Below are 22348 nucleotides of genomic sequence, written 5' to 3' on the forward strand. Positions count from 1 at the left end.
CAGATGCAGCATTATGGAGGCTCGTTTCCTCAGCCCTGAATGTTCAAGAAAGGCATTGCTGCGCATTACATACCATCAGATCAGCTAGTTGGGGGCTCGTAATCAGTTTGTGAGACCCCAGGTAATTCCTCCCTCCTTCTCTTCCTTTTCCACTCGTCTGGGTGGTCAACACTATCATTTGAAAGCAGAGGAAGCTAGGAAGCCACTCGTTCCTGGACTTCAAGGGCAAAGAAAGGACACTGCTACGTGTGGAGACTGCTTCACCTGGGGCATGTTACTTCATCTGAGTCTTTCCTTTGCGAGAATACTGTTTATAATATTTCTTTTTTTTCATTTTTTAAAATTGAAGTATTTCAATTGATGTACAATATTACATAAGTTACAGGTGTACAACGTAGTGATTCACAACTTTTAAAAGTTATATTCCATTTATAGTTACTAAAAAATACTGGCTATATTCCCTTTGTTGTGCAATATATCCTTGTAGCTTATTTATCTTATACATAATAGTTTGTATCTCTTAATTCCCTATCCCTATCTTGCCCCTCTTGAGAGCTGTTTCTGACCATCCTTAACATTGAAAACAGTTGTACTTCTGAGCAATTGATTAGGATTTATGTATGGACAATGTGAATTGCATAACTGACCGGGTTTCCCTTTCTTTATAGGTTAAAACTTCCTTTGTGATCTCCGCTAGCCCGTATATGCATGTGTTTTGAACACTTTTTTAAAAAAATTGGAGTATAGTTGATTTATAATATTTCAGGTATACAGCAAAATGATTCAGTTATATATATATATTTTTCTCCATTCAGTTATATACACATATACGCATATATATATATATATACATTCTTCTCAGGATTCTTTTCTATTATAGGTTATTACAACATATTGAATATAATTCCCTGTGCTTTACAGTAGGTCCTTGTTGTTTATCTATTTTTATGTAGTAGTGTGTATCTGTTAATCCCAAATTCCTAATTTATGCCCTCCTCCCACAGTGTTCAGTATACTTTAAATTTGTTTCATCCCTAACTCCATTTTTTTTAATCCTTGGAAAAACTATGAAGGAGTATTTTTTTCTCCATCCCTATTTTTCTTCTTTTTCATTTATATCGTCATTTCATTAAATATAACTTTTTCTTTCATTATAAAATAAGTCATTTACTTACTGAAAATTGAGAAATGAAAAGGCATAAAGAAAAAATGAAAACCACCCATAATTTCACTAATCATAACATTAAGATTTGGATGTGCCGGTATAAACTGTGTCGTGGTGTTTTATAATTTGTGCCTCTTATTTAGCAACATCCCATCTCTTTTCCACTTATTTTCTGATATCTTGCTGTAGTGTATGAATCTCTAAGTGCTCTTAAGTCCTTTCTGAAACAACACATACTGTACATAAGTAAATGAACAAACTAACAAACATGACTCTCCAGCCTGTTATGAGGATCAGGTGAGATAATGAAAACAGAAGTTTTATGTAAGCTGGGGGGCAGGGCACTCATAAGAGATAATCTGTTCTGGTATCAGCTTGCTGCAGTATTTGGTAAAATTATGTATTCTTTATAATTAAAAATATTAGTGGTTTTAATTATATGCGAGTTTTCTGCTCCCATTCCAGCAAAAAGTAAACATTTTGGGAAACCGCCCCTTCACTGGCGATTCATTCCTTCACAACCATCCACCTAAATTAAGATGGTCATAGGGTAATGATTCTTACTGACCGTGGTTGCTAAGGTTACAACTGCTTATAACAGTTAAGTAAACCTACGTCTTAATCCTGCTGCTTGATGCTTCTGCGCCAATCCCCTCCTCTTGCTTTTTTGTGTTCCCTCCATCTCCTGCTGGGTGACTTTGGCAAAAAGTACAAAATGTGCTCTTCCCTCTTTCTTTGCCCTGCCCTGTCTGTTGCACAACCCTCCCCCCCCCACCCTAGTCCCCTCTCTGCCACCTACACCTCCCCATCCTATGACCTAATCCCACTGGGTCTTAACTTTCAGAAGGTAGGGATCTGATAACCACGTCTCCCCCTTCCCTTCTCCCACCCTAGGTGATCCAAATGGATTTTAATAGGAAACTACTGGAAATCTAGGGTTTCAAGACTCAAAGAGCTAATCTCTAGTGAAGGAACTTCAGACACAACATTGTTTTTAGCTTGGTCACTGAGAAAAGTGTGCTGAAATCTTCACTGTTAGTGGAGTTCCATTTTTTTCTTTGTAATCCTTTTCAATTTTTTTTTCTTGTAGACCCTGTCGTTAGGAGTTGTGGCACAGCCATTTTCACTAACCAAATATTCTTTTGTCCACATTTTTCTGGCCCCCTTGCAATTCGATAAGTTCTTGTTACAAGTTCTAACCAATGGGCTATGAGTCAGGTGATGTGTGTCACTTCTGGGATGAAGCATTTTCGAGTTGGTACGTGACCCCTCCCTACCAGCAATTCTTTGCTGGAGATTGAAGGTGTGTTATAGAAAGAGGAGCTACAAAGAGCCTCCATCAGCTGGAGTGATTGATGGAGCAGAGGTCCTCACAAACTCACATTGGACATGTAATATGAATGAGAGGTAAACTTCTGTTTTGTTGAGCCATTGAAATTTTAGTGTTGTTTGTCAACGTATACTAGCCTATCCTGACTGAAATGAGGGTATACAAGTTCATATCTTGTAATTTCTGTTGCTTCTTTCTCATATGAAATGTTCCACTTTTTTTTAATAGTCTTCATACAAATTTCTATCTGTTATGGTATTAGTCAGTATATCATTTTCTTTCAGTAACCGTTGCCTGATAAATCTTTTGCTTCTCTTGGTTATCAGCCTTTCTGTATTAAATTTGTATATCTCTTGTAAATAGCATAGCACTGGATTTGAGGATCTTCGCCTTTTATTTGTGTTTATTGTGACTATTGATGTATGGATTTATTTTTGCTATCCTATTTACCATGGTCTCTCTTTGTTTCTAATTTTTCTGTTTTCTGCCTTCCACTGAGCCAGGTTTTCTTGTTGAATTGTTTTTTCTGTATCAGTGTTAAAGTCATGCAATTTTCATTCTATTCTTCTAGGCATTATCCTTGAATTATTAATGCATATATCAACTTTCTTTTCCCCTAATAATTCTACATTTAAACAATAAGAACCCTCTCTCAAAGGGTTCTTTGAAAAAGAAAAAAAAAAGAGTATCCAGTTTTGATTTTAATTTGTGTTTCCTTAATGATTAATGATGTTGAACATCTTTTCATGAGCTTATTTGCCATCTATGTACTTTCTTCAGCAAAATGTCTCTTCATGCCTTTTGCCCATGTTTAATCGGAATGTTTGTTTCTTTATTGTTGAGTTTTGAAAGTATTTGATCTATACTAATCCTTTGTTGGATACATGGTTTGCAAGTATTTTCTCCCACTCTGCAGCTTGTCTTTTCATCCTTTTATAGGGTCTTCTATAAAACAAAAGTTTTTAATTTTGATGAAGTCCAATTTATCAAATTTTTTCTCTTATGGATCATGATTTTGGTATAAAGTCTATAATTCTTTCCCTTGTTACCCTTTAGACTCTGATTAAACACATGCAACATTGTTTATGTCTCTTACTTCTTTATCAGCAATCTTTTTGTCACACCATCCTTTGTTGTGGATAGTTATTTAAATTTTTCCAGTTTATGTATCTGTCTAACCTGGTGTTAAAAGTATTTGTTGAATTTCAAATTTTAGTTGTGTTCTTTCTTTTCTTTTTTTTTTTTTTTGCGGTACATGGGCATCTCACTGTTGTGGCCTCTCCCGTTGCAGAGCACAGGCTCTGGACGCGTAGGCTCAGCGGCCATGCCTCACGGGCCCAGCCGCTCCGCGGTATGTGGGATCCTCCCAGACCAGGGCACGAACCCGTGTCCCCTGCATCGGCATGTGGACTGTCAACCACTGCGCCACCAGGGAAGCCCTATTTCTTTTGTTTTTAAATAAATAAATAAATTAGTTAATTTGGCCGTGTTGGGTCTTAGTTGAGGTGCACGGACTCTCTAGTTGTGGCACGTGGGCTCAAGAGCATGGGCTCCTTAGTTGTGGTGTGTGGGCTTAGTTGCCCTGTGGCATGTGGGATCTCAGTTCCCCAACCAGGGATTGAACCCATGTCCCCTGCATTGGATGGCAGATTCTTAACCACTGGACCACCAGGGAAACCCTAATTTTGGTTATTTTATTTATTTCTAAAAGTTACATTTGATTCTTTTGAAAATCTGTCTTATACTTTAACTATAAAACCATAAATCTGTTTACAGTTTCTCTTTCTCTTCAGAGACTAATTTTTAAATAAAAATTTAAACATAGTTACTTAATATGTAATTACATTATATACTAGATTATATAATTCCAAGATTTGAAGCCTTTGCAATTCTGTTCCTGTAGTCTATAGTTTCCACTGGATATCACTTATGGCATTTATTTTCATTATGCATCTGGTTATCTTTTTTTTTCATAAATTTTTTTTTTTTTTTAGATGTTGGGGGTAGGAGTTTATTAATTAATTTATTTATTTTTGCAGTGTTGTGTCTTCGTTTCTGTGCGAGGGCTTTCTCTAGTTGTGGCAAGCGGGGGCCACTCTTCATCGCGGTGCACAGGCCTCTCACTATCGCGGCCTCTCTTGTTGTGGAGCACAGGCTCCAGACGCGCAGGCTCAGTAGTTGTGGCTCATAGGCCCACTTGCTCTGCGGTATGTGGGATCCTCCCAGACCAGGGCTCGAACTCGTGTCCCCTGCACTAGCAGGCAGACTCTCAACCACTGTACCACCAGGGAAGCCCCATCTGGTTATCTTTGACTTAATCTTGGATTTGAAAAATTTATTGGATAAATTATCAGAGGCCTAACAGGAAATTGGCTTTTCTCAGAAAGGATTTACATTTGATTCCGCCAGACACTTGAAGGTACTACCAGTTTAAGACAACTTCAAACCAAATTCAAGACTTGAAATTTACGGGAAGATAAAGCAGACACAGCAGAGTTTAACCAGGAGGCAGGCAACTCTGTGCCAGGACTGGTCTATGTGGGGTATAGCCCTTTGCAGCCTAGATGATTACAGGGTGAATCTCCTATTAGACTTCCTATTTTATGTGGTCTTTGGGGGCTTTGACTTCTCTCTTCCACTCTCTAGAAGGTCACCAAAATGAAAATCCAATACTTTTATGGTGAATAACTACTCCCAGATCAAAAGAAACTTCTGTCTTTATTTGTACCTCTGGGGTCCTGATTTCCCTTCATTGCAGGCCTGGTAATTCCTTACTATCTTGTCAGTCCTTTGATTCTTTTAAGATGTATGATATACATATAATCTATATTTATTTATATTTTATCCCGTTTTATTTATTTATTTATATGGCTGTGCTGCACTGCTCTCGGGATCTTAGTTCCCCGACCAGGGATTGATTGAACCTGGGCCCTCAGCAGTGAAAGCATGGAGTCCTAAACACTGGACCACCAGCGAATTCCCTACTTTATCCCATTTGAAAAATAAGTTTTTACCAGGAGCATTGGTCTGAATAACTTAACTTAGCATTTCAGAAAATGGGATGGGTTTTATTAAGAGTGTATATGTCATAGAACCTACACATTGTGGGCAAAGATACTCTCTTTTATTATTTGTCTCTCTGGTTCACTTCCTCTGAGGCCAGCAGGAATGGGTTTTTATCTCATCAGAAGTAGTAAATTCTGAAATCCAAGTGCTGTTTTTCTGAGACTGTGTGTGTGGTATAGGATAAATGAATAATTAATAGATATTGTCATTCTATCATTACTTGTGTCCTTGAGATTCAGAACTCTCACTATAGAATAAAAAATATGCATACAGATGTAATAGAGAAGTCGTTAAAAGCTTTGTAGTACAAAACTTGGAATGGAAGTGTCGATATAAACTCAGGAGGTATTTTTTTTCTTTTTCTTTTAAAAATTGTGTATAACTCTGAAGAGGCATAGAAACAATAACCAAGCCAGTAGCAATGAGGATTATTAGTGTCCAATGACATATTATTTCTTAGAGCTGTGACAAATTCCATCTTTGGGGCAGGAAATGTACAAGATGATTCTGGAACATTTCGTTATACCAGAGAGTGGGAAAGCTCTCGAAGACTAGTGATATCATCGAAGAAGGACTTAGGAGTCAACTCAAAGAGACTCCCAGTGGCCAAAGATAGGACAACTTGAGCTTCTCACAGCTAAAGGAGTATCCTCATTGGTGTAGAGGATACTTTGCAGCTTAGCAGAGTCCTACACAGGGCATGGCTTTCCCTGGCATCCCTTATACAATAGATTTCTCTCTCTTTGGGACCTTGCTTTGCTACGGGGACGCTGAGTTGAGTCTGGAGCTGAGTTTTCCAAGTCCCTGGTTTAGTAATAATACCCTGCCTCACCTGAATTAATACTTCATGTCCTCTTCATCAACACTGGCATCCTGGGAGATATTTCTCTAGAAAATATGCCCCTCTGATGACCTGTCTCAAATATGACAAAATTTTTGCTTTATGTCATCTAATCTCTTATTCTTTTCTATTATTTTCTCCCATATTTTGCAGCTAACATTGAAGTGCTTTGCTTACATTACATTCCCCCTATCTCCCAAATAGCCTGATATATAATACTCAAATATTACTAATTCTAATTCCTGGGTAAAATTTTTTTCTTTTTGGATGAAAAGAGTAAAACAGGTATTTGGGAGCTGGACAGCTGGCAGGTACCTTGTCGATCCTTCAGACATTTATTGCACAAGTACATATAGAAGACCTGTTCTGAGCCAGGTCCTGTGCTGGGCCCTGAGATACACGGAGAATAAAACCATGAACCTTAATCTTATGGAAAGTGCAATCTAGAGAGGAAAATCAATACCAATCTAACAATCACATAAGTGAATTATTAATGCTGAACACTGTTCAGTGCTATGTTTAGCACACTCGGTTGACCTGTCATTAGAGCTATGAAGGCAAAGTACAAGGTGCGATGTAAGCATTTAACAGGGCTACCTGACCTAGGAGTGAGAGAAGCTTCCTCCAAGGGAAAGCGGCTGAGCTGAGATCCAAAGGATGAATGGACGTGAACTAGAAGAAGGGGGGTGGGTGGGGCTGGAGCCCCTGGCGTGAGTGGAGAGAGGTATGAGATAATTCTGGAGGTGTCAGGACCAGATCATGCAGGATTTAGGAGGTCATGCTAAGGATTATGTACTGTACTTGGACTTAATAGAAATGGGAGGGCATTAAAGGATTTTAAGTGTGTGTGTGTGTGTGTGTGTAGGGGCTGCTCTTGCAACTATGTTTAGGGTAAAGAATTAAATGCATGAGCTATCTTGTGAAATGCGATATGGAATAAGATGATTTGTGGCCAATCACTGAAAAGATGCTACTCTAAGAACATTCCTTCCACATGACTTTTCAGGAACACAGGTCTGGCTGGGGAGAAGGCATTTCTGTTTTGTTTTTTTTTTAAGGGTATACTTTTATTTACTTTTTAAAATTAATTAATTAATTTATTTTTGGCTGCATTGGGTCTTCGTTGCCGCATGTGGGCTTTCTCTAGTTGTGGCGAGCAGGGGCTACTCTTCGTTGCGGTGCACGGGCTTCTCATTGCGGTGGCTTCTCTTGTTGCAGAGCGGGCTCTAGGCACGCTGGCTTCAGTAGTTGTGGCTCACGGGCTCTAGAGCACAGGCTCAGTAGTTGTGGCGCACGGGCTTTGTTGCTCCGTGGCATGTGGGATATTCCTAGACCAGGGCTCGAGCCTGTGTCTCCTGCATTGGCAGGAGGATTCTTAACCACTGTGCCACCAGGGAAGTCCAAGACATTTCTAGTTTTGTCATTTCTAACCTGCTTTTCAACGGCGGATATATGGTTTCAGTAATACATAGGCCTAAGGGTTCTGTTTTCTAGTTTAGTCCAATACACTTTTTTCCTTCTCTGAAACACTCACTACCTCGACCATGTCGGTTGGTGGTATCTAGTTCCCCATTCCGACTGTACAAGTGTTACTGGAGAAGATTTCTGAATAGTTATTCTTTCTCAAAGTTACCCTGCAAACTCTGTTACAAGCAGAATCCACACACCGCTATTCTCCATCCCCAGGTCTCCTTTTCCATTCGATGGTCAACAGAGCCCCCTACTGGGAGAAACAGCTCAACGACATAAATGCCAACACAAAGGGCAAGTGTCTCGTAGTTTGTTGCATTTGTGTGTGTGGTTTACTATTCAGTGTTAAATGTAATTACTGTGACCAGCTAAGAAAACTACTCATTACACTTGTAATCACTCTAAAATATAATTACAAATGATTAGCTTCTCATTCCGTGCATTTTCCAATGACTCTGGATTGAAGAGTCATTGTAACAATTAATACAAATCACAGATTTATAGTCTGGAAAAATCTGGAATTGATGTTGAGAAATAATTTGATCCAGTCTCCTGCTTCAAGAACATCTAACCTCTTCAGGATACTGAGTTCTCTCTTCTATTCCAAAAATTTCCGGAGAAGGACACACCACAATAGCATCAAAAACCAATTTCTGTGTTTCTAGCAATCCACTGGGTTCATATATTTGATAAAAATATCTCTTTTAAAATAAACTTATTTTAGAATAGTTTTAGACTTACAGAAAAGTTATACAGATATAAAACTAGGTGTTCCCTCACCTAGTTTTCCCTGTTAAGATCTGACATCACCCTGGTACATTTGTCACAATTAAGAGTCAACACCAGTATATTACTATGGACTAAACTCCAGCCTGTTTTCGGATTTCACTAGTTTTTCCCTAATGCCCTTTTTTGTCCCAGGATCCCATCCCGGATACTACATTACATTTCATTGTCTTGTCTTCTTGGGCGTCTCTGATCTCTGAGAGTTTTTGTGATTTACTTTTTGATGATCTTGACAGTTTCGATAGTATCGGTCATTGATTCGGAAGAAAGGTTTTGGGAGGAAGATCACAATGGTAAAGTAACACTTTTATTACATCATACACAGGGACTCACTAGCAACATGACATCACTGTTGAGGGTAGTTTTGATCTCCTGGCTGAGGTAGTGTCAGATTTCTCCACTGAAAAACAAAGACACTTTGCTGTTGTCGTTTAAAATTTAAAACTCTTCCCTCTTATTTTACAGAGCTAGAGAAACTTGTCAGCTTTCCCTTCAGAAGAGAACAGCTTTTAGGAGCCAGAAAGACTTGGGTATATGAGCAGTCTGCCACTTACTACCTGTGTGATCTTGGACACGTTACTTCCTAAGCTTCACTATTAGAATCTGTAAAATGGGCATAATGACAGCACTTTCCTCACTTGCTGGGTGATGGTGAGGACCAAATGACATGATGCAATAAAATCACTCACCGAAGACCTGGCGCACAAACATGCAACTCACTCTGAAACTCAAGCCCTCGCCGTGATTACTGATGTTAACATGATAGCAGCGATCATATTAACATTATATATTTCTTTAAAGTCACTGTGGAGTTTGTTTTTCATTGTCAGTAGCAGCAATTTCTCAGCATGCAATGCTTTGCATTAGCAATGCCGGCCTGGACTTGGGGCCTTTGGGCTCATAGGCTTGCTCTGTGGGAACGGCGCCCCCTGGTGGTGAGACGCGTGGTACTCCTCCTCTGGGCCTTTCCCTATGGTGACGCCCTTACAGACCAGTCACGAGCTGACTGTTCCCTGAGCGCCCCCTGGGCCCTGAGGATACATTGCTGAGCCAACAACAGATACAGAGTGGCTGTGGCCTTGCTAGTCAGGTGAAGATTGTTCTGATACAGAGAAAGAGGCGATGCAGGCAGGGTTAGACCATACTGGGCCCTGCGGGTAAAGTATGTGGATAGCCTTGATTACTCCTCCCCTCTGCAAGTCACGTAGTCCCAAGTGATAAAACATTTTCTGGATGAAATTCAGTCTCCTCCAAATCCATCATCCTAAGATCAAAGCAGCCCAACTGAGTAATGATTTCACCTGTCCTCCTCTTCCCACTTTATTTTTGGAGGCTCTGCTGTTGGGCCCTGAAACAACTAGGAAGGTGGTTTTCAAACTTTAGGGCCCATTAGAATCACCCAGAGGGCCCTTTACACACACATTTGGTATGCTTTTCCTGATACTTCCTATCCTGTCAATCTTTCTGAGTCTGACTTTGGACTCTGCCTCACTGTGGCTTGAGTCCTCATGGGTTTTGAGATTTTTGATTATGAGTTCATATTCCTTTGGAACTTGGTTTGTAAGGATTTATTTGCAGCCTGGGTTTAAGAGTATTCCTTCAGGGAGGATATGAGTTTGATTCTATCAAACATTTAGGGCAACTGTCAGTCTGGGCCCAATTTATTTTATTTTAATTTTATTATTATTTTAAAATTGAAGTATAGTTGATTTACAATATTGTGTTAGTTTCAGGTGTACACATAGTGATTCCGTATTTTTGCAGATTATATTCCACTATGGGTTATTACAAGATAATGCGTATAATTCCCTGTGCTATACAATACACCCTTGTTGCTTATCTATTTTACATATAGTAGTTTGTATCTAGTATCTATTTTATGTATAATAGTTTATAGTAGTAGTTTGCTTGTTAATCCCATACTCCTAATTTGTCCCTCCTTGCCTTCCCTCCCCGCTTTGGTAACCAAGAGTTTGTTTTCTACATTTGTGAGTCTGTTTTTGTTTGGTATATACATTTTTTTTTTTTTCTGGTATGCGGGCCTCTCAGTGTTGTGGCCTCTCTCGTTGCAGAGCACAGGCTCCGGACGCGCAGACTCAGCGGCCATGGCTCACGGGCCCAGCCGCTCCGCGGCATGTGGGATCTTCCCGGACCTGGGCACGAACCCGTGTCCCCTGCATCGGCAGGCGGACTCTCAACCACTGCGCCACCAGGGAAGCCCTGGTATATACATTTATTTATATATATATCCAGAAAAAATGAAAACACTAATTTGAAAAGATCCATGTATTGCAATGTTCATAGCAGCACTATTTACAATAGCCAAGACATGGAAACAACCCAAGTGTCTATCAATAGATAAATGGATAAAGAAAATGTGATATATATACACACACACACACACACACACACACACACACACACACACACACACACACAATGGAATATTACTCAGCCATAAAAAAGAATGAAATATTGCCATTTGCAGCAATGTGGACAGACCTAGAGAATATTATGCTTAGTGAAAGAAGTCAGACAGAAGACAAATATCACTTATATTTGTAATCTAAAAAATAATATAAATGAATTATATACAAAACAGAAACAGTCTGGGCCCACTGTAAATCTGTGCCTTAGGTATTCAGATCACACGGGTGGCTGGATTCTGGTCCAGAGTGCATGAGAAGGGTTGTCCGTGGTTAGGGCATCTGGGATGAGAAGTGGGGTGGGGGGAAGGGTACTTTAGCGTTTCCCTCTTTATCTAGAAGCAAGGCCACCACTGATAAACATCTGTCCCTACTCCTTCCAGCAGACGTGTGTTTTCTAGTTTATCCACTGAGGTTTTCCTAGTTTATTCGCAACTGTGGGTGCTGCTTTGGGGCTGGGGTCTCTGATTCTGACCCTGGACTTTGTCCCTGTCCCCTGCAGAAGCACAAACCCTTCCTGTGGCCTAATTTTGTGCAGCCCTTGAGCTAAGGACAGTTTTTACATTTTAAAAGGGTTGTTAAAAACAACGACAACAATGAAAGAAAGTGACAGAAATCATATATGGCTCACAAAGTGTAAAATATTTACCTGGCCCTTGACAGAAAAAATTTGTGGATCCCTAGACCTTCAGCGATCGGCATATACACCCAGGGAAAACTCCACGAATGGTGTTCATTTTCCCCTCTGGATAGGTAGTACTTTCTTGTCGCTTCTGGCTTCCAAGAAATTTTCTTACTTTCCCACCAATTTAGCTACTCATCTTAAAGAAGATTTTAAAATATTTTGTCCAATGTTTTTAAATGTTCTACAGTTTGGGGGTTTTCTCTGGACATCTGGTTCCCCATAATATATGAAAAAGAAGTCCACCCCTATACCTTCCATCAAGTAAGTCTCAGTGTCATAGCAGGCACTAGAAGAAGGGCAGGCTGTTGACAGTGAGCCAGCTTTGGAAAGCACAACATAACTAATTTTATTTTGAAGGAGTGAGCGCAAAGACGAACAACTCACATTGGGATCTTAAGGCAAGGAGCTTTCTCGCACGGCTAAAATTAGACAGTGTGCACTGGGACCCACCTTGTGGATGGTGTGTACGTGTTCACGCGTGTCCCTGCTTGGAGACCGTGGTCGCATCCATCCTATTTCTGTTTCCAGATTAGAATTGTTCCTGTTCAGGGAGTGTTTCCTGACTATACAACAATCTTCCTATCAGTCTAATAAAATCCAGCTTTCAGCTTTTCTAGCTTTCCGTTCCGGAGATTTTTGAGCTGTCTGGAGATGCTTCCATTTATGGAGGCAGTGCAGTGCAGCCCCAGGATCTCTGGCAAGGGGGTCGGGAAACCCAAGTTCCAGCCCTAACTCTGGCCCTGAATAATGTCCTCCCTTTTTTCCTCCTCCTCATTTCAAATACAGAGAATAAAAGAGAGAGGAAAAAGAAAGTGATACGAGGCAAATGGACCACTTCTAACTTTATCTTTTGGGAGGCACTGTGTGTTATTAGATGGACAGGGGTTTTGCTGGTTCAACATCAGGTCTGGACCCAATCTTATTCCCAGGTCTAACTCTACTGCGTTCTTACATTCTGTAATGAACTTCCCCGCACTCATATTTATTTATAGATATTGAAGTTATTCCAAAGCTCTGAATTATTATTATTTTTCTTCGAGATTTGAGACCCTTGGCTCCCATTAGCTCTGCAATACCAGCGACAGCTGTGTTGTGTATACAGCTCTCATAGCAACCAAGGACTATGCCCGCCAGTGAAAACTGGCTCTGGTTTCTCCCCTGACTATTTAGTAAATGATCCTTAAGAACAAAGAAGGCAGGAACTTTAGAAGGAGGCACAGAGAGGGAGCCTAGCTTTGGGGGAGACGCGTCATGACTATGATCAGACCTCTGGATGTTCCCATGGGGACAGGGCAGGCGCGTCTTCCACAACGGAAAGGTCTGAGGGCTTTGGGGCGTTTGATTGTTACCGTCTAGGGTGCCAGTGCATACAGGTCCCCCCCGCTGGAGACTTTGGCGGCATCCTACCTGTGCCGTGCCTCGATGAAGGGAGAGCTAAGCACGGGGAGCAGAGGGCTCCCTTGGTCTTTGATGGAGCGGCCAAAAGCTCACTGTCCCTTGTTCTTACAGCCAAGAACAGAGTCGCCGTGAGATCTGAGGGAGACCCTACCAATGAGTGGGATGAAATAACGTGCAAACTAATTTCTGTTGTTGGATCACAGAGGATGATGGAATCATTGTTCTAAAACATCTCAGAAATAATGAAACCTCTCTCAGTCACTGAATTTCTCATCAGTTGGTACCCTCACTCTTCTGTGTATAATAATTATCACAGAGCAGGAATAACCCACCTCCTCCCCCATCAGCCCCTTTTCCCCAATCTGGTACAATGTATCATTCAACCAAGGCAAGGAGATGAGCGGGGTACTGACATTGGTTTAGAAGGGATTATGAGATTTACAAAAGAATATTTTTGTTCTCTTTGAATAGTGGTTTAGCTCCTATTACCCCAAACACAGGCATTAATAGACTAAGAATTGGGTGCTCAAGCTGGCCCAGCTGTCTTATTACATACAAAGTGCTGGGCAGTTTTACATTTTCCATTCTCAAAAGGACGGGTATGCTGCATGGCTTCTCAAAAGCCCAGGAAGTGGAGTGTCTAGGAGGGCAGGGCCTCCACTCCTGAATGAATGGTAAAGAAGCAATGCGGTCCGCCTGTTCCCTGCCGCACATGTGACTCTGAGGGCCCCTGGTGACCTGTCTCCCGGGCCATCTCTGCTCCAGGGGAAGCAGGCACCAGGCTGGCGGTGCAGGGTGTGCACGCAGACTTTTTCCTGTAAAAGTTGGAGCAGGGACAATGGTCTGAAGTGGGAAACAAGGTCCAGCAGCTTTATTCTAGCTTGAAAACTTCCATGTTCCATGCAAGCGGTCTCGTCCAGTGTAGTTTTGAAAAATATGAAAGAGGGAGGATTCTGTCATCACTCAGCTTCAGGAAAAGTGGTGACTTAGTGGACCTGCTTGGAAGTTTTTTAATAGCTGGTATGTATTGTACAAAGCCTTATTCTAGCTGAGTTGACCTTGGGACTCTGCAGCTGAAGTTTCTAACATATCCTGGAATGTGTCCCACTGAACACATTTCCCAGTTTGGGAGTCCCTGGTCTGGAGGAAGGATTGTGGAGGAAGGAGTCAAGAGGGATGGTTTCTAGATCCTGGTAATAGCTTCCTACCCCAGATGGCAGCATCACTGGTGACAACAGTTGTCTGGGCAGATAAAAGTTGAGACCATGGAAGCATAAACAAAATTTAAAGGCCTCGTAATGTGGCACAATCATTATCGTTACCAATGATCCCCTTAGAATACCTTCTGACCTAGGAATTAAGCATGGACTGGCCTGGGGGCCAAGCCCATGTGACGCTTTGCAGCCATCCACATTCCTCACCTGGGCAGGAAGAAGCTCTGGGAGGCCAGGGCACTCAACATGGCTTGGCTTTTGCCAGCACCTCGTGTGCCATCCACAGCCCCTGGAGGTGTGCCCGGCCAGGGGGAAGGCTTCGTTCATAGGCCAAAGTGCACTTGGCATGCCCCATCCTGCCTGCTCCTCCAGGGGAGGCGCTAGCACCTTGGATGGGCGAGACCCAGAGGCTCTAAGCCGCACCAGGACCTGCCAGTTTGAAGTGGGTAATAATAATGAATAGGGGCACCTCTCCTCTTTTTCATCTTCCTTTCCTACCTTCCCAGGTTGGCATTTCCCATCTTTTTAATTTTTGTAGCATTTTCTTGCTAATGTGAAGGAATTGCTATTTAAAATCCTTTAGAGGTGGACATGTAAATATAAAGAAGGACCTCCACGGTGTAACCCTCCTTAGGGTGACCTGCCCACGATGGCTCAGATCAAGGGCTCAGTTCCTACCCAAGAGCACTTCAAGTGAATTCAGCAGCCATTCTTCTGCTGAGTTGCTCAAAATCTTTTAATTACTTCACTTAGGGGGACAGACCTAAGCAGAGGTCTTGGTACCTGTCATTTGACTTACCTGAGAGAAATAAAGAAGTTATTAAAAATCTCTCGCTCTTTTAACATAATCATGATTTGATGATAAATACCGATTTTTTTTTTCTTTTGGCTGTACCATGCAGCATGCAGGATCTTAGTTCCCTGGCCAGGGATCGAACCTGTGCCCCCTGCAGTGGAAGCGCAGAGTCTTAACCCCTGGACCACCAGGTAAGTCCCTAAATATCAATGTTTTATAATCCACAGTGCCATCTCTAGAACTCCAGATGAGGCAACACAGTTAGGAAATATGGATGACACAAACACATACATCTGGTTCCAATTTATTAAAAAACAAAACCAAACGAAATTCTGCAATGAAATTTCCTGGAATTCACAATCCTTTTCAAATCTTCATAGTTGTATTTTTTTTTGAACCAGTACATAAGAACACGATTGCACTTATTTACACGATAGTCTTCTATATAACAAAAATAGCCATGTTGTATGATTGAATGTTTCCAATTATTATCCTTAATATTTCATCACTAGCCCACATGAGACAAACAGCTTATGCTTTCCAAGCACAAAGAGAATACAATAAAGCAAGATGAAAGTCATGTCTCCTAATAGAAGACAAATTCCTTTAAAGACAGTTTTTTAAAACTTCCGTGTATTTCAAGAGATATATAAAGTGCTTTAGAAGGAGGAAGGTAGGTGCCTGAGGTGGGGAAGAGGGAAAGAGAAAGAGATTTATACAGAAAACAAAACAAAAACTAATAACTACACTGCCTTAACTAATCATTTAAATACGCCTGTGACTTTGTATAGAAGATGATGTTTGGGTAAAACAGCTACATAATTCACTACTAAATTTTTTTAGCAATTAAAAGCTAACCAAAGTCCAAATAAAAAGTTACTCATGCAAATGCCATGAGGAATAACTTCGGTGATTTTGAGTCATGTGGCAAAAAAATCAAGGAAGCTCAGTCTCATCTGAATATGGAGAGGATGGGTCAGGGATCATTATGTGTGGGAGTTGCAGACTGGCCAGAAAGACCTCGAGGGAATGCTAAGTAAAATTCTACCGGTGACATCATTCGTTTTACAACGAAAGCACATAATTTGTGTTCAGGAGTGGAAAAAGAAATCCACTGGATTTTTTTTTGTTGCTAGTAGGGAGGGACTAGAGATTGATTGATGATGCCATGTCTGGACTATTTCTGAATGGAAGATTCATTCTTTGTAGGAGACATTTTTTTCCCCCCAGTGGAAATAATAATATGCTCTATACAAAGAGGTTTAAATAAGTTGTTTTTTTTTTTTTTCACATTAGTGAGCTGGCTATTGCTGGTCATGATCTGCAGTCCACAAAGTCAGTGTCACATATATACTGCTTGGGAAGCTCCCCTGGAAACTAGAATAATCCTACTCCCAGCTCATGAACATTTGAAAGAACAACACCCATTAGTTTTTCAGGAAATGAATGGAATGTAACTTTTCACAAGTACAAAATTACTTCATTTTCTAAATATAAGGGACATCCCACTATAAAAATAACAACCCTCCCTTCCCTCCCCCAACCCTACATCTCTTTCTAATTATAAAATGGTACAACCATTTCAGATTACTAATGTGAAAGCAGGAAGTAAATATATTATTATGTACATGTACAAAACACGTGAGTATTTCACACCATTTACATTCATATGAAAGAAGTCTGTTTATTGATCTTCCTTTGCAATCTGACAAGAAAAAAGTTGAGATAACGTTACAAAACAGTTAGGCCCTTGCCTTATAACTCTGCACAAACATTCCAGCCAGAGGCATCTTCTTTGCAAACAGAGCAAACAATACTCTTTCAACATTCTGCAGAAGGAAGGGGCTGCTGACAGATCTTCCATGGGATCCTCCTCCAACTTTTCAGAGTTTGTGACATTCCTTCCTCTTTTGACAAATGTGGACCAAATTCTCAACTACTGAGGAAACTGTACGATGAAAGGCAAATCACTACTAGTTGTTGAGGAAATGGTGACCCTAGTCAAATTAGCTGGCTGAAAGAATAATGGCGAGAATTCCAGCAGAGGGCACCCTGCCCCTTTGCAATAACATCCCACTTAACACTAAGTACCATAGACGCCAACACAAACACAGGCTGAAAAGTCCTTTTGTTAAGTCCTTCTTCCATTGCTCCACTATCTGTTACTACAGGCAACAGTTTGGTATTTTCTTCAAAAGAGCAGGATATGCTGTAATTAATGAGCTCTTATACATGAAAATTCTTTGGCTATTTAAAATCTTCACATTCTCAAAGAGAACAATATTCTGAGTTCAATAAAGCGCTCGACTTGTCTGAAACTTTTGAGGGAAAAGGGGACTAAGCACTAGACTTTCAAGATGGTGCGGTACTAAGGCCATGATACATTTTTTTATATTTCTGGATTTAGTAAGGTCAATCACAAGCCTGCAAGAGAAAACCCCGTCTCACAGTTTCATGCGACCAAGCAAACCACCTTCACTTTTATTTATGAGCACATTGTGAGAAAATTAAACTCGTCACTGGAAGAAACATGTGTCCATTTGGATGGTGATTGGTCTTTGGTTTATAGAGTACACATGGTCCCCACGTTTTTCCTGCTTCTCCAAGCCCTTCACTTCAGTAAGGATGACAAGACCACAGACATTCTGTCAAGCAATGACTTTAGGTAACTCAGGTTGAGCTACCTTCTCCACAGATTTTTCTCCCTCACTCTGTTCAGACCGGCAGAACCTCTGAAGAGATGTATATTCTTGCCTTATCATTATCCTTAACAAATATTTATCAGGTGGCCAGAGAGAGAATAGCTCGGTAGTAAGTACAAATGTTAACAGGAGCACAAGGATGAGGAGGTCTTTGATCATGGAGGTTCCTGAAGAAGCCACTTGATCATGAAGCATGCAAGGCAGGCAACATTCAGAGTATGTAAAGAGAGATGTAAATGACCTCAGCAGCTTCTCTGTAGAATGAGCATGTTTTGCAATTACAGGGCTTGATAATTAAGGGTCTACGTCCAGGATCTGGAATTACTGCTTGAGTTTTGGGATGGTTAATTTAGTGCCATCGAAAGGCTCAAAGGGGAGAGCCTGGCTACTGATCTATTGACCTATGGGTCTTTATAAATTATCGTTCCTATTACAAAGGTCCTGGAGTTGTGAGATGGGGAGGGGATCAGGGAAAGGGAAGAGGTAAGTGATGAGAAACTCACACCTGCTTCTCAGAATTAATTTATTTTTCAGGTAATCCCAACCTTCTTTGCAATCAGGAGAGCATTAAACTCCTTAAGACGTACACATTCCCCCAAACAGGTCATCTCTAAAGCTAGGGGATGCTCGTGGATTCGGGAAGAGCATCCACGTTCATACCCTTCCATCCTCTTTTCTGACTACCTGCGGGTAAGTATCCCCACCACCTTTTAATTGCCATCATCAATTGTACTTTTCAGTCCCGGCCATGCAAATAGCACAGAGGAGGGACTTCTGTGACTGCGGGCACTCACTGCACAAGAATCTGTGTGTCTGTCACTTCAGGGGAATGGGTTTTTTTTTTTTTTTTGGCTTCTTTTTCAGTCTTAAGGAAGAAGTGGCCTCTCAGATCACTTACAAAGAGCAAACTCTCGTGCCAAGATGCTAAGAAGCAGGAGTGGACATCGGATACGGTACAGCCCACATGTTTTTCCAAGAAATCCTAACCCTGTGGTGGGAGGGCCTGTGGTGAACTCAGAAGGTCACAAATGCTAGAGGTGGAAGATAAGAGATTAGACAGCATTCTGGAATTGTTACCTTGCCATTATTTACCTCAGAGACTTTTCTGGCAAGGAACCCTTTAAAAAAAAAAAGGCAATAGCTAGATTTGTGATAAAATTAGTGATATGAGAAGTGAAAATGAGGCAAACCCCATTACAGAGGAAGTTAATTTGCCTTTGTAGTCAACTGGTTTTCCTCATCAGAAGTGAAAAGATAGATACTGCCACACATTAAAAATCGCCAACAAGAACAATGATAATCAAAATAGTGACAACCCTATAGATCCAGAGCTGCTAAGGTGTTTTTTTTTTGTCCTGAAAGATGGGAAAAGGATGTGTGTGTGGGTGTGTGTACAAAGAAAGAGACAGGCAGTCAGAGAGATCCAGAGATAGAGAGAGACACACCCAGACAAAAAAGGGCAAGAAATCTAAGTGGGAGTCTATTAAAAAAACGCAACCAGAAGTGGACTCAGGGGCTCTATCTAGTATCACGGGGTGGGGGCTGGGTCCTCCCCCCCTCAGAGGCTGTGACTCTATCTCAGGTTTTCTGAAAGGGTTTTGATTTAATGAGGTTTCTTTGTTTTTGGTCAAGGTGATGCATTCAGTGGACAATTAAATGCCATTTATTTTTTATGCTCTGCAAGAATTTTCATCTAAACGTGATGAACATGATGCGAATAAAAGAGTCCCAAGATAGGCTATCTGTCATCATTTTTGGTTCTGAAAGGATGGCAGCTTCAGGGATGTCAGCGCACTAACTCTACTAGCCACTGGGTACCATGGTTTGATATGACCAAATCCAGACCCAGGAACATCCAGGATGTTTCCATCGGAATGAGGAAAATGCTCGAAACAAAACAAAACAAACAAAAACCTCTTTGGACAAAGGTTTGACACCATGGTCGTGATCATTACTAAGTGATGTCAGAAAAGGTAGGTGCCTTTGCTACTTCTAACTTTCTACCTTCTCCAAACTCTCCACCACTCCCTGCCTAGATGATGGAGTTGACATTTTAGGAGTGACCAAACCCTAGAGATGAAATCAATATTCCTATGCTCTATTCGTGATCAGGGCTCAGTTCTTCCCAAAGGGACTGGCCACATAGGACGTAGCAATTCCTAGGGGGGACTCTCAGTTATTCTGAGGGAATGGAGATGCTCCTTTTCTTGCCCACAGCCTTGGGGTCTAAGGGGAATGCTTACTTCCAAGTTGAGATATGCCTTCTGAGTTGCAGGTGGTCATAATTCACCAACTTGGCACCAGACGGTCACGAGCCCCAAAGACTTCTTCTCTATTGAGAAGGCTACACACAAAGTCTTGTATTTGGAGTCAATATGTACCTTCCCATTTTTTCCTCCCAAATCCAGGCATTTTAGCTATAGTGGTGGGACTGTGGGGTTCTGGGACCAGGAAAAGACCTTCTGCCAATCAGGAAGAAGGCGGACCAGGGGTTGAGGTAAAGTTGGAGGACTAGAGTCTGGATTTCTCTTTGGATCCTGACTGCCACACATCAGTCCAAGGGCGGAAGTGAAGGATAAAATTTTGTCTCAGCACCAAATCAACATGCTTTGCGTGACTTTTTAGAAAACAACTGGTCAAGGAAGCAACAGAAAACGGTCATGGACATCAGTGGTGTGGTTAGAAAGATGCAGCAAAAATTTCAAAAAGGATGGTCCGCATATTTACTCATTAGAAAACAAATGGATCTCTGGGCCTCTCAGTAGGTGGCCTGGGTGGAGTCCAGTTCTTTCTGGAGGTAATTAGGTCTTAACCTTTTTACTCTGTGAGGGTCAGGGAATCTTGTGAGAATGTTGGAGAAGCTCTAGCCCTGCGCTGTCCAAGGTGGCCACGAGCCATGTGATGCGGCTGACAGCTGGAGAAATGGCCAGTCCGAACGGAGAGGTGTGTGAGTGTAAAGCATACACTGCCCTTAGAAGATTTAGTACGGAAAAAGAACGTCAAGTATTTCGTGAGTACTTTTTACACTAATTACGTGTCAAAACAATAATATTGGCTTAAAGAAGGATATTATTAAAATTACTTTTACCTGTTTCCTTTTGCTTTTTAAAAATGTGGCCAGTAGAAAATTACATGTGGGACATGTACTATATTTCTGTTGAACAGTGCTGGTCTAGACACTAAAGAAAAATACATGTCAAGTCTTCATACACCTCTAGAAGGTTCCCACACCCTTTGATACTCTTTGAGCTACTGGGGCCCCAGGTCAGAGTTTCTTCTTCGTTGGGGAGGAGGTGAAGTAAGCTGTGGAGGAAGGATTGTTTCCATTTTTTTTTTTTTGAACACGTCCCACGCCAGTTAACCTTTTTTTTTGTTGTTTGTTTAAAACTACCAAAGCCATAAGAAAATTCTTCAGAAACAAACCTTCAGTAAAGGAGAAACTTCTAGGCTCAGCGAGTTTGCAGCAGAACCTCCTTGGGGTCAGGTCCACAGGCCTCAGATTGGCCGGCTGGGCCCCTCATCCCCTATGCAGCATCTTATAGGGGCTGCTGGGCCGCAGCGCACATAAGCACCCAATTCCTGATCTACCTGGTCGCTGGCAGGAAGAGAGAACACCCATCAATCCAAAAGGCATCTTCTCTCTGGGCATGGAATACAATTTATATTTCCTTTGCTGTTGAATTGTCCTTCTAATTCCCCTTGACTTAATACCAAAATTTGTTTTGGGCAAAGCTGACTGAAGGAGAGGTCGGCGGTGCAGGCCACTGACCAGGAAAAAGAAATACCTGGAGACGAAGAATTCCACACTGAGAACGAGGATTTGAAAGTATCCAGAGACTGCAAACTCTGTGACTAAGTGTGGTTTTTGTTTTTATTTTGTTTGGCTGCGTTGGGTCATCGTTGCTGCGCGCGGGCTTTTCTCTAGTTGCGGCGAGCAGGGGCTACTCTTCGTTGTGGTGCACGGGCTTCTCACTGCAGTGGCTTCTTTTGTTGCGGAGCATGGGCTCTAGGTGCACAGGCTTCAGTAGTTGTGGCACACGGGCTTCGGTAGTTGTGGCTCACAGGCTCTAGCGCACAGGCTCAGTAGTTGTGGTGCACGGGCTTAGCTGCTCTGTGGCACGTGGGATCTTCTTGGACCAGGGCTCAAACCCGTGTCCCCTGCATTGGCAGGCGGATTCTTAACCACTGAGCCACCAGGGAAGCCCTAAGTGTGGTTTTTAAAACAAGGCAAAACAAAGCAACTCGTACTTGCACTTAAAATTCAGTCATTTAGATAGCCTCGGCCACGCAAGAGTGCCAAATCCCAAAAGCTGTTACATGTTACATGTCAGGTAACTGTGCCTCCCCAAGGTAGAAAGTCTGCTATATGTCATAGCTCTCTGTCAAAAATGGATCCCCCGGGGCTTCCCTGGTGGCGCAGTGGCTGAGAGTCCGCCTGCTGATGCAGGGGACGCGGGTTTGTGCCCCGG

At 41.7% G+C, this 22348-nt stretch overlaps 1 protein-coding gene across 2 annotated transcripts in view; it reads right to left on the reverse strand.

The window, feature by feature from the left end:
- Positions 1 to 22348, reverse strand: part of RNF150 (ring finger protein 150) — a 286828-nt gene that overhangs the window by 26976 nt on the left and 237504 nt on the right. Inside the window, exon 8 of one of the 2 annotated variants that reach the window (XR_009540246.1) lies at positions 15470 to 22083. The exons of the other annotated variant lie outside the window; for it this stretch is intronic. The gene's annotated coding sequence lies outside the window, so the exon portion shown is untranslated. Of the gene's footprint in view, positions 1 to 15469; positions 22084 to 22348 lie in introns of those variants that run through there. 2 annotated transcript variants of the gene reach the window in all.

The sequence above is a fragment of the Lagenorhynchus albirostris genome, chromosome 4 (assembly GCF_949774975.1).
Source record: "Lagenorhynchus albirostris chromosome 4, mLagAlb1.1, whole genome shotgun sequence".
NCBI classification, from domain to species: Eukaryota; Metazoa; Chordata; class Mammalia; order Artiodactyla; family Delphinidae; genus Lagenorhynchus; species Lagenorhynchus albirostris.